Raw genomic sequence first — 13,228 nt, forward strand, 5'->3', positions numbered from 1 at the left:
AATGCAGTTTTTGTAACTTGGGAAATATGATTTTCAAAAGACAAGTTGCTGTCTAATATAACACCCAGATTTCTGACTGTAGAGGAAGTAACAGTACATCCGTCTAGTTGCAAATTGTAATCTACAAGATTCTGTGTACTGTTTTTTGGTCCAATAATTAATATCTCTGACTTATCTGAATTTAATAGGAGAAAATTATTGGTCATCCAATCTTTTACATTTTTAACTCACTCTGTTAGCTTGGATGATTTAGAAGTTTCTGAGTATCATCAGCATAACAGTGGAAACTAATTCCATATTTTCTAATAATATTACCAAGGGGCAACATGTATATTGAAAATAGAAGAAGACCTAGGACGGATCCTTGTGGCACTCCATATTTTACTGGTGATAAATGAGATGACTGCCCATTTAAATAAACAAAATGGTAGCGATCAGACAGGTTGGATCTAAACCATCTTAGAGCCTGTCCTTGAATACCTGTATAGTTTTGTAATCAATCTATGAGTATGTCATGATCTATGGTGTCGAATGCAGCAGTAAGATCAAGTAAGACTAGAAATGAGATGCAGCCTTGATCTGTCGCAAGAAGCAGTGCTATGGTGGGGCCTGAAACCTGACTGAAATTCTTCATACAGATATATATATATTTTTATTTTTCTTTTGCAGGAAGGAGCTCAATTGAGCAGACACAAATTTTTAACACATTTTAGACATTAATGGAAGATTAGAAATAGGCCTATAATTTGCCAGTTTACTAGGATCTAGTTTTGGTTTCTTAATAAAAGGCTTAATAAACACCAGCCTAAGGGTGTACTCACACTGCCAGTTTGAACCGTGCCCGAGTGCGTTTGACCACCAAAGCACGGTTCGTTTGACTAGTGTGAGTGCTCCGAATCGTGCCCGGGCGCGGCTCGATTAGCCGGCCCTGGCCCGCTTGGAAGAGGTGGGCCAGGGCACGGTTCAGTTGGACTCGGGCGCGGTTCGCATGCAGTGTGAGCGCTAACCGTGCCGGAGCACGGAAAAGGACGCTTTGCATCACAGTTTTGCGACGCTCCAAAACCAACATGGCAGGGAAAGGGTCGCTTTGGTCTACGGCAGAGGTGCAAAACGCATAAAAACTAAAAACTGCAAAGTCCTTGCTGCACTTCAGCTGGTACCTTGCAAACATCCTCATACGAGCAGCACGATTACATGAAAATTTTCGCGCCACTAAGGCGACACATCTGTTTAACAACAGGCTGTGGACCAAACAACACAAAATTATCCACAAAGAAAACAGAGCGATGCACTCCATTGTGTTCAGAGAGCGCCTCTCTTCCTGTTTATCCCGAAACCGTCGCACCATAATGACGTAAGCGTGCTCCGGCACGAATGCTGAAACCCTATATGTGAGTGCAGGCCAGAGGGGGAGTGGGGAGGGGGGACAATCGTACTCGGGCCCGGTTCATGGCAACCGTGCCTAGTGTGAGTACACCCTAAATGGTTTTGGGACATGACCTAAAGTTAACGATGAGTTAATGATATTGAGAAGCGGTTCTTCGGCTACAGGTAACAACTCTTTCATTAATTTAACGGTACAGGATCGATCTAATAAACATGTTGTTGGTTTAGATACAATGATAGGTTTATTTAGCACTTCCTGTCCTATATCTGTAAAGTGCTGCAGTTTATCTTTGGGTGCGATGGATGAAACTGAAGTGTTAGATGCTGTAGAATCTACATTTGTTATTGTATTTCTGATGTTATCTATTTTATCAGTGAAGAAATTCATAAAGTCATTACTATTAAACGTTGGTGGGATATTTGAATCAGGTGGCGTCTGGTAATTTGTTAATTTAGCCACTATGATTAATAAAAACCTTGTTTTGTTTTGGTTATTTTCTATGAGTTTGTGTATATGCTCTGCCCTAGCAGTTTTTAGAGCCTGTCTATAGCTGGATATACAGTTTTTTCATGCAATTCTAAAAACTTCCAAGTTAGTTTTTCTCCGTTTGCGTTCAAGACTATGAGTTTCTTTTTTGAGGGAGTGAGTATTACTGTTATACCATGGCACAGTACGTTTTTCTCTAACCTTTTTCAATTTGATGGGGGAAATAGCAGAGAAAATAGTGCTCATGTTGTCAGTCATTTTATCTAATTCATGTGTATTTTGGGGTACACATAGCAGTTGAGATAGATCAGGCAGGTTATTTGCGAATTGGTCTTTGGTGGCTGGAACAATAGTTCTGCCCAGACGGCAACGCTGAGACATATCAGAATCAGAATCAGAATGAGCTTTATTGCCAGGTATGTTTACACATACGAGGAATTTGTTTTCGTGACAGAAGCCCCGCAGTACAACAGAATGACAGCGACAGAACATAAAACACATAATAAAAGAATAAAAAATACAAATAAGTAGATAGTGAATGACAATATACAAATGACAATTGTAGGCAGGTATATTACAAAATGAAGTTATGTATGTACATATATATTGTGTGCAAAATTTAAGTGTATACTAAGTATGTGTGTTAGATAAATAAAGTGTGTGTGTATATAAATATAAAGTGTAGTGTGTTCGCCGTTATTATCAGCTGTTCATAAGATGGATTGCCTGAGGGAAGAAACTGGTCCTGTGTCTGGTCGTTCTAGTGCTCAGTGCTCTGTAGCGTCGACCAGATGGCAACAGTTCAAAGAGGGAGTGTGCTGGATGTGAGGGGTCCAGAGTGATTTTGACAGCCCTTTTTCTCACTCTGGATAAGTACAGTTCTTGAATAGATGGGAGAGTTGAACCGATGATTCGCTCAGCAGTCCGGACTACTCTCTGTAGTCTTCTGAGGTCAGATTTAGAAGCTGAGCTGAACCAGACAGTTACTGAAGTGCAGAGGATGGATTCAATGATGGTGGAGTAGAACTGTTTCAGCAGCTCCTGTGGCAGGTTAAACTTCCTCAGCTGGCGGAGGAAGTACAACCTTTGCTGGGCCTTTTTCACAATGGAGTCAATGTGAATGTCCCACTTCAGGTCCTGAGAGATGGTGGTTCCCAGGAACCTGAATGACTCCACTGCAGTCACAGTGCTGTTCATGATGGTGAGTGGGGGGAGTGCAGAGGGGTCTCTCCTGAAGTCCACGATCATCTCCACTGTTTTGAGCGTGTTAAGCTCCAGGTTGTTGAGAGTGCACCAGACAGCCAGCTCTTTTACCTCCTGTCTGTAAGCAGACTCGTCACCGTCCTGAATGAGGCCGATGAGTGTGGTGTCATCTGCAAACTTCAGGAGCTTGACAGAGGGGTCCTTAGATGTGCAATTGTTGGTGTACAGGGAGAAGAGCAGTGGGGAGAGAACGCAGCCCTGGGGAGCTCCGGTGCTGATTGTACGGGTGCTGGATGTGTATTTTCCCAGCCTCACTAGCTGCTGCCTGTCTGTCAGGAAGCTGTTGATCCACTGACAGACGGAGGTGGGCACGGAGAGCTGATTTAGTTTGGGCAGGAGGAGGTTTGGGATGAACGTGTTGAAGGCCGAGCTGAAGTCCACAAACAGGATCCTCACATAAGTCCCCGGTCTGTCTAGGTGTTGCAGAACATAATGCAGTCCAATGTTTACTGCATCGTCAACAGACCTGTTTGCTCTGTAGGCAAACTGAAGAGGATCCAGCAAGGGCCCAGTGATGTCCTTCAGGTGGGCCAGCACCAGTTTTTCAAATGACTTCATGACTACAGACGTTAGAGCCACAGGCCTGTAGTCATTTAGTCCTGTAATTTTGGGTTTCTTAGGGATGGGGATGATGGTGGAACGTTTGAGGCATGAAGGGACTTCGCACAGCTCCAGCGATCTGTTTTAGATCTGTGTGAAGATGGGGGCCAGCTGGTCAGCACAGGATTTCAGACAGGCTGGTGTAACACAATCTGGGCCTGGTGCTTTTTTCCTTTTCTGCTTCCGGAAGACCTCGCGCACCGCATCCTCGCTGATCTGAATTGCAGGTGCCCCACCTGAGAGGGGGGATGCAGGAGGTGTGAATGGTGAGAGTGCTTGATTGGAGAGGTGTTCAGGATGGGTTGCAGGAGCTGTTAATGGTGTGAACGGCAGTTTGGAGAGGCATTCAGGGCTGGTTGCAGGAGTTGTGAAGGGTGTGAATGGTTTTGTGGGGAGGCGTTCAGGGCAGGTGATGGGTGTTCTTTCAAACCTGCAGTAAAACTCGTTCAGATCGTCTGCCAGTCGTTGATTCTCTACAGTGCTGGGGGGTGGTGTCTTGTAATTGGTGATCTTCTTTAGACTTTTCCACACTGATGCGGAGTCGTTGGAAGTGAACTGAGTCCTTATTTTTTCAGAATAATTCCTCTTTGCCACTTTGATCTCCTTTTCCAATGTGTATTTAGCCTGTTTATACAAGACATTGTCCCCCTTCACGTAAGAATCTTCTTTGGCCTGACGGAGCTGTCTGAGTTTTGCAGTGAACCACGGTTTGTCATTATTGTAAATTAGTTGAGTCTTTGTAGGAGTACACATATCCTCACAGAAACTGACAACTGCGAGGATATTTCCTACTGCAGGCTTGACGGGGAACTGAGGTGCGGGTGAGTGTATTTATAGTGCTCTTGATTGGTTCTGTGATACGTGGCAGGTGTGTCTGGTTAATAGTCAGGTGTTTGACAGCGTTGGTGATTGGTGAGGCCCGGGCTTGCCAGACCCCTGACAGTATTTGTTTATCCATTTTTAGCTCAGAATCCAAGATAAAACCAAGGCTTCCCTCTTATGTCCAAGGCACCACAGAACTATGAATCCCCAGATCCCACATCCCCAGGTCCCCACTAACATACATGTACCATTCACTTTGTGCAGCATTGGTCTGCTAACCATCTCTGTCATGATTCTGCCTTCATGTCCTGACTTTCATCTAGTCTTGAGGCAGGATCATGACAGACCCGTGTTTTGTGTACAAGCACATGGCCTTGTCTTTGGGCCATGTGCTTGTGTTGTCTCGTCCCCTTGCCCCGCCCCCTTGTTATCCTAGTTTTGTCGTGATTGCCTTACCTGTGCCACCTGTTGTGTCTTAATTAGTTCTCCTACTTATATCCCCTAGTGTGCTGTGTCTTATGTCGGTTCGTTGTTTCTATATATGTTTCTACATGGTTCCTGTGATTGTTAGCTTGTGATATGTTGTATCATTGTTACCCCTAGAAGAAGTCGTTGTGTTACCCGTGAGTGTTTTGTTTGTAGTTAGTGTTTAGAGTTTGTTTATCGTGTCAACCCAGTCCTGTTAAGTTATTTAGTCCCTGCCCTAGTCGTTGTTTTCCCCCTCGTGGGTTTTGATTTCCCCTTTTATCTTTAATAAACCCTCTGTGTAGTGATTCCTGTCTGCGTATGAGTTCCTCCCTTACCCACCACATAACAGAATGAACTGACCAGCAAGGAGCTCAGCAGACAGGATGTCCACCGAGCTTCAACGACGTCAATTGGAGTTCCGCCAGAAATGCTGGTTGTCGTCCCTCACTGTCAAGAGGAGTGTCACCCTCCCAGTGTCGTCCCAGGGGGAGTGGATTCTTAACAACTATGCCTGGCTGTGTGAGAGTTTCTCCCAGGAGGAGCCGCAGAGGTCCCCACCATCTACCCAGCTGCCAGTGATCCCAGAGGGTCGTCTCCTGGCCGTTACAACACTGGGGGAACAGGCAGATCCCTCCCCGAATCCTGAGGCGCCTCCCACAGCGGGCGGCAGTGGCTCAGTGGTTCATGTAGGTTGTCTACAAACCGGAAGGTTGGTGGTTCGATCCCCGGCTCCACCTGACCAAGTGTCGAGGTGTCCTTGAGCAAGACACCTAACCCCAGCTGCTCCCGACGAGCTGGATGGCGCCTTGTATGGCAGACACTGCCGTCGGTGTGTGAATGTGTGTGTGAATGTGAGGCAAATTGTAAAGCGCTTTGGATGGCCATGTGGTCTGTTGAAAGCGCTATATAAATGCAGTCCATTTACCATTTACCATTTTACCATCAGTCTCCCCAAGAAGCGAGGGAGACGGTTCTCGTGGGAGTCTGCTTCGGAGTCCTCAGCGACGGAGTCAGCCCTGCCAGAGACCGAACTCCCTCAACCTGTCTCAGACCCAGCTGTGACCTCTGCACCGCGGCCAAGGAGGAAGAGGAGGAAGAAGGGGTCTTCTGGTCCTGCGTTTCTGTCTCCTCCTGAGTTGGCCATGCCTCTCGAGCCAGCAGCGGTGAGCGCTGGTGTCCCCGAGCCAGCAGCGGTGAGTGCTGGTGCCCCCGAGCTAGCAGCGGTGAGCGCTGGCGTCCCCGAGCCAGCAGCAGTGAACGTTGATCCTGTACCTGCAATTGAGAGAACTGTGTCCAAGTCAGCAGTCGTGAGGGCTGAGGAGAGAGCCGCGGCCGACTCTGCAGCAGAAGCGTTGTTGCAGTCTGTCTTGGCTCGTAAAGAGATGCCTGTTATTATTGTTGCCAAGACTCTGTCTGATTATTTGTCACGTCTTGTTCAGATTTTAGAAGTCCCTGCCAGTCCTGTCTTGTCCCCAGACCCTGTCCCCAAAGATCCCGAGCCAGCCGCAGTGAGCGCTGATCCCGAGCCAGCCGCAGTGAGCACGGTTTCTGAGCCAGTTTTGTCTCCACTGATGTTGTCCCGTGTCCAGTAGATGTTGTCCCGTGTCCTGTGATTTCTCCTGTCAGGTCCTCTGTTGTCAGTAGTCCAGAGACCACTCCCCACCCTACACCACCCAGACCTTCCCGGACCCCTCGTCGTCAGCCTTTGTCCCGTCCTCCTAAGACTCCTGCCCCACCCACCTACCCTGTACTCCCCCCCCCCATAAACTTTATTGTCCCGCCTCCTCCCCTTCCTTTTTTTTTTTATTTGTCACCCTAACCCTGCCGTAGTGTATTCATGTTTGCCTTTGTTGTTATTTGTCATGTCTTGTTGGCTTTTGTCTTTGTCTCAGTCAGTCATGCCCCGTGTTTGATGTTCCCTTGAGGAGCGTCTGGAAGCCGCTCCTTAAGGGAGGGGTTCTGTCATGATTCTGCCTTCATGTCCTGACTTTCCTCTAGTCTTGAGGCAGGATCATGACAGACCCGTGTTTTGTGCTTGTACATGGCCTTGTCTTTGGGCCATGTGCTTGTGTTGTCTCATCCCCTTGCCCCGCCCCCTTGTTATCCTAGTTTTGTCGTGATTGCCTTACCTGTGCCACCTGTTGTGTCTTAATTAGTTCTCCTACTTATATCCCCTAGTGTGCTGTGTCTTATGTCGGTTCATTGTTTCTATATATGTTTCTACATGGTTCCTGTGATTGTTAGCTTGTGATATGTTGTATCATTGTTACCCCTAGAAGAAGTCGTTGTGTTACCCGTGAGTGTTTTGTTTGTAGATAGTGTTTAGAGTTTGTTTATCGTGTCAACCCAGTCCTGTTAAGTTATTTAGTCCCTGCCCTAGTCGTTGTTTTCCCCCTCGTGGGTTTTGATTTCCCCTTTTATCTTTAATAAACCCTCTGTGTAGTGATTCCTGTCTGCGTATGAGTTCCTCCCTTACCCACCACATAACAGAATGAACTGACCAGCAAGGAGCTCAGCAGACAGGATGTCCACCGAGCTTCAACGACGTCAATTGGAGTTCCGCCAGAAATGCTGGTTGTCGTCCCTCACTGTCAAGAGGAGTGTCACCCTCCCAGTGTCGTCCCAGGGGGAGTGGATTCTTAACAACTATGCCCGGCTGTGTGAGAGTTTCTCCCAGGAGGAGCCGCAGAGGTCCCCACCATCTACCCAGCTGCCAGTGATCCCAGAGGGTCGTCTCCTGGCCGTTACAACACTGGGGGAACAGGCAGATCCCTCCCCGAATCCTGAGGCGCCTCCCACAGCGGGCGGCAGTGGCTCAGTGGTTCATGTAGGTTGTCTACAAACCGGAAGGTTGGTGGTTCGATCCCCGGCTCCACCTGACCAAGTGTCGAGGTGTCCTTGAGCAAGACACCTAACCCCAGCTGCTCCCGACGAGCTGGATGGCGCCTTGTATGGCAGACACTGCCGTCGGTGTGTGAATGTGTGTGTGAATGTGAGGCAAATTGTAAAGCGCTTTGGATGGCCATGTGGTCTGTTGAAAGCGCTATATAAATGCAGTCCATTTACCATTTTACCATCAGTCTCCCCAAGAAGCGAGGGAGACGGTTCTCGTGGGAGTCTGCTTCGGAGTCCTCAGCGACGGAGTCAGCCCTGCCAGAGACCGAACTCCCTCAACCTGTCTCAGACCCAGCTGTGACCTCTGCACCGCGGCCAAGGAGGAAGAGGAGGAAGAAGGGGTCTTCTGGTCCTGCGTTTCTGTCTCCTCCTGAGTTGGCCATGCCTCTCGAGCCAGCAGCGGTGAGCGCTGGTGTCCCCGAGCCAGCAGCGGTGAGTGCTGGTGCCCCCGAGCTAGCAGCGGTGAGCGCTGGCATCCCCAAGCCAGCAGCAGTGAACGTTGATCCTGTACCTGCAATTGAGAGAACTGTGTCCAAGTCAGCAGTCGTGAGGGCTGAGGAGAGAGCCGCGGCCGACTCTGCAGCAGAAGCGTTGTTGCAGTCTGTCTTGGCTCGTAAAGAGATGCCTGTTATTATTGTTGCCAAGACTCTGTCTGATTATTTGTCACGTCTTGTTCAGATTTTAGAAGTCCCTGCCAGTCCTGTCTTGTCCCCAGACCCTGTCCCCAAAGATCCCGAGCCAGCCGCAGTGAGCGCTGATCCCGAGCCAGCCGCAGTGAGCACGGTTTCTGAGCCAGTTTTGTCTCCACTGATGTTGTCCCGTGTCCAGTAGATGTTGTCCCGTGTCCTGTGATTTCTCCTGTCAGGTCCTCTGTTGTCAGTAGTCCAGAGACCACTCCCCACCCTACACCACCCAGACCTTCCCGGACCCCTCGTCGTCAGCCTTTGTCCCGTCCTCCTAAGACTCCTGCCCCACCCACCTACCCTGTACCCCCCCCCCCCCCCCATAAACTTTATTGTCCCGCCTCCTCCCCTTCCTTTTTTTTTTATTTGTCACCCTAACCCTGCCGTAGTGTATTCATGTTTGCCTTTGTTGTTATTTGTCATGTCTTGTTGGCTTTTGTCTTTGTCTCAGTCAGTCATGCCCCGTGTTTGATGTTCCCTTGAGGAGCGTCTGGAAGCCGCTCCTTAAGGGAGGGGTTCTGTCATGATTCTGCCTTCATGTCCTGACTTTCCTCTAGTCTTGAGGCAGGATCATGACAGACCCGTGTTTTGTGCTTGTACATGGCCTTGTCTTTGGGCCATGTGCTTGTGTTGTCTCATCCCCTTGCCCCGCCCCCTTGTTATCCTAGTTTTGTCGTGATTGCCTTACCTGTGCCACCTGTTGTGTCTTAATTAGTTCTCCTACTTATATCCCCTAGTGTGCTGTGTCTTATGTCGGTTCATTGTTTCTATATATGTTTCTACATGGTTCCTGTGATTGTTAGCTTGTGATATGTTGTATCATTGTTACCCCTAGAAGAAGTCGTTGTGTTACCCGTGAGTGTTTTGTTTGTAGATAGTGTTTAGAGTTTGTTTATCGTGTCAACCCAGTCCTGTTAAGTTATTTAGTCCCTGCCCTAGTCGTTGTTTTCCCCCTCGTGGGTTTTGATTTCCCCTTTTATCTTTAATAAACCCTCTGTGTAGTGATTCCTGTCTGCGTATGAGTTCCTCCCTTACCCACCACATAACAGAATGAACTGACCAGCAAGGAGCTCAGCAGACAGGATGTCCACCGAGCTTCAACGACGTCAATTGGAGTTCCGCCAGAAATGCTGGTTGTCGTCCCTCACTGTCAAGAGGAGTGTCACCCTCCCAGTGTCGTCCCAGGGGGAGTGGATTCTTAACAACTATGCCCGGCTGTGTGAGAGTTTCTCCCAGGAGGAGCCGCAGAGGTCCCCACCATCTACCCAGCTGCCAGTGATCCCAGAGGGTCGTCTCCTGGCCGTTACAACACTGGGGGAACAGGCAGATCCCTCCCCGAATCCTGAGGCGCCTCCCACAGCGGGCGGGCTCAGTGGTTCATGTAGGTTGTCTACAAACCGGAAGGTTGGTGGTTCGATCCCCGGCTCCACCTGACCAAGTGTCGAGGTGTCCTTGAGCAAGACACCTAACCCCAGCTGCTCCCGACGAGCTGGATGGCGCCTTGTATGGCAGACACTGCCGTCGGTGTGTGAATGTGTGTGTGAATGTGAGGCAAATTGTAAAGCGCTTTGGATGGCCATGTGGTCTGTTGAAAGCGCTATATAAATGCAGTCCATTTACCATTTTACCATCAGTCTCCCCAAGAAGTGAGGGAGACGGTGCTCGTGGGAGTCTGCTTCGGAGTCCTCAGCGACGGAGTCAGCCCTGCCAGAGAACGAACTCCCTCAACCTGTCTCAGACCCAGCTGTGACCTCTGCACCGCGGCCAAGGAGGAAGAGGAGGAAGAAGGGGTCTTCTGGTCCTGCGTTTCTGTCTCCTCCTGAGTTGGCCATGCCTCTCGAGCCAGCAGCGGTGAGCGCTGGTGTCCCCGAGCCAGCAGCGGTGAGTGCTGGTGCCCCCGAGCTAGCAGCAGTGAGCGCTGGCGTCCCCGAGCCAGCAGCAGTGAACGTTGATCCTGTACCTGCAATTGAGAGAACTGTGTCCAAGTCAGCAGTCGTGAGGGCTGAGGAGAGAGCCGCGGCCGACTCTGCAGCAGAAGCGTTGTTGCAGTCTGTCTTGGCTCGTAAAGAGATGCCTGTTATTATTGTTGCCAAGACTCTGTCTGATTATTTGTCACGTCTTGTTCAGATTTTAGAAGTCCCTGCCAGTCCGGTCTTGTCCCCAGACCCTGTCCCCAAAGATCCCGAGCCAGCCGCAGTGAGCGCTGATCCCGAGCCAGCCGCAGTGAGCACGGTTTCTGAGCCAGTTTTGTCTCCACTGATGTTGTCCCGTGTCCAGTAGATGTTGTCCCGTGTCCTGTGATTTCTCCTGTCAGGTCCTCTGTTGTCAGTAGTCCAGAGACCACTCCCCACCCTACACCACCCAGACCTTCCCGGACCCCTCGTCGTCAGCCTTTGTCCCGTCCTCCTAAGACTCCTGCCCCACCCACCTACCCTGTACCCCCCCCCCCCATAAACTTTATTGTCCCGCCTCCTCCCCTTCCTTTTTTTTTTTTATTTGTCACCCTAACCCTGCCGTAGTGTATTCATGTTTGCCTTTGTTGTTATTTGTCATGTCTTGTTGGCTTTTGTCTTTGTCTCAGTCAGTCATGCCCCGTGTTTGATGTTCCCTTGAGGAGCGTCTGGAAGCCGCTCCTTAAGGGAGGGGTTCTGTCATGATTCTGCCTTCATGTCCTGCCTTTCCTCTAGTCTTGAGGCAGGATCATGACAGACCCGTGTTTTGTGCTTGTACATGGCCTTGTTTTTGGGCCATGTGCTTGTGTTGTCTCATCCCCTTGCCCCGCACCCTTGTTATCCTAGTTTTGTTGTGATTGCCTTACCTGTGCCACCTGTTGTGTCTTAATTAGTTCTCCTACTTATATCCCCTAGTGTGCTCTGTCTTTTGTTGGTTCATTGTTTCTACATATGCTTCTACATGGTTCCTGTGATTTGTTAGCTTGTGAGATTTTGTATCATTGTTACCCATAGAAGAAGTCGTTGTGTTACCCGTGAGTGTTTTGTTTGTAGTTAGTGTTTAGAGTTTGTTTACCGTGTCAACCCAGTCCTGTTAAGTTATTTAGTCCCTGCCCTAGTCGTTGTTTTCCCCCTCGTGGGTTTTGTTTTCCCCTTTTGTCTTTAATAAACCCTCAGTGTAGTGATTCCTGTCTGCTTATGAGTTCATCCCTTACCCACCACATAACAATCTCATTCAGCATGGAACTGATGTCATCCTACCACCTCATCAATCAGTTTAAATAAAATAACTGCTCTTGATACGTTCTTCCAGAACACTGAACAACCACGAGGAGAGGGGGGAGTTAAAAAATCTACTGTTGGGTAAGTACATTTTGTATTATTTGATTAACGTGCTTAAGTTTTGCTTTGTTTGACACGAAGGAACAGAGAGAAATGATTAGATTAGATTAGATTAGATTCAACTTTATTGTCACTGCACATGTAGGTACAAGGCAACGAAATGCAGTTAGCATCTAACCAGAAGTGCAATAAGCAGTAAGTACAGAATAAAGGTCTAAATGATGCCCACATTGTCAACTGAAATTTACAGAGTATGGCTAAAATTAGCTAACGTTGGTTAGTATAAGGTATGTTTAATGATACAGTCAAAGTTATTCATGTAGCCTTGCTCCTTGTATATTGATGTAATTTTTATTGTTATGCATTATCTTTACAGGGGACATCACCTGTCTTTATCAGAAAGGTCCTGTTCACTTTCTCACGGTTACACACCTAGTTAAGGGTCTTTCTCACGGTTACACATCTAGTTAAGGGTCTTTCTCTCAGTTACACTCATAGTTAAGGGTCCTTCTCAAAGGCACCACAGTGATATTGAAGAGGGAGGGGACAAATGCTGTTTCCCCCCCAACTGACCTAATACCCATTTAAAGCAGAACATCTTTATAAAATTAAATACAATTTAATGCATGTTGATTACATTTTTGTAATGTTTCATTTATGATTCATCAACCCATGACCATGCTTCGGTTTTTGATGCCTTTGGAGTGAGAATGGGTTGGATTCATTCATCTTGTTACATGTTACATGAAAATTGTCATTTTCTCACCCTCATGTTTCAAACCTGTATACCTTCCTATTCTCTGATAAACACATAGATATTTGTAAGAATGTACAAATATTTAGCCAAGCAGATCTCACAATCCATTAACTATCATAATTATTTTCCAACGATCGTAGTTAATGGGTTGTAAGATCTGCTTGTTTACAAACATTTTTCCAAATATCTTTGTGTTTATTAGACAATTGTGTAAGTCAATGACAAGATGTCACGCTGTCAGTCTCTGTTTTCCTGGGTGTTCCCTAGTGAGCTCGCTTCTCCTAGGCACTTCACCATAGGCACTATAATTCCTCTAGTCTGGTCCTGTCTTCACAGTAATTGCACTCCAGTTAATCGCACAGGTGCCGGAATTCTATTGTCATAGTCTCCTTATAAATAGCTGTCCTTCCCTGTTGTTTGTATGGAGTCCTTACCCTTTGTGTGATATGTTCTCGGCTCCCGAGACTTACCCCTGCCTTCTCGTTCCTCCGAGTTTTAAATTCCGTTTCATCCGGAAAAAATGGCTCCTGCAAGGTGATTAACCCACATGTTCAAATATTAATAATATTCTATA

The sequence above is a fragment of the Carassius auratus genome, chromosome 3, assembly GCF_003368295.1.
Source record: "Carassius auratus strain Wakin chromosome 3, ASM336829v1, whole genome shotgun sequence".
Lineage (NCBI taxonomy): Eukaryota > Metazoa > Chordata > Actinopteri > Cypriniformes > Cyprinidae > Carassius > Carassius auratus.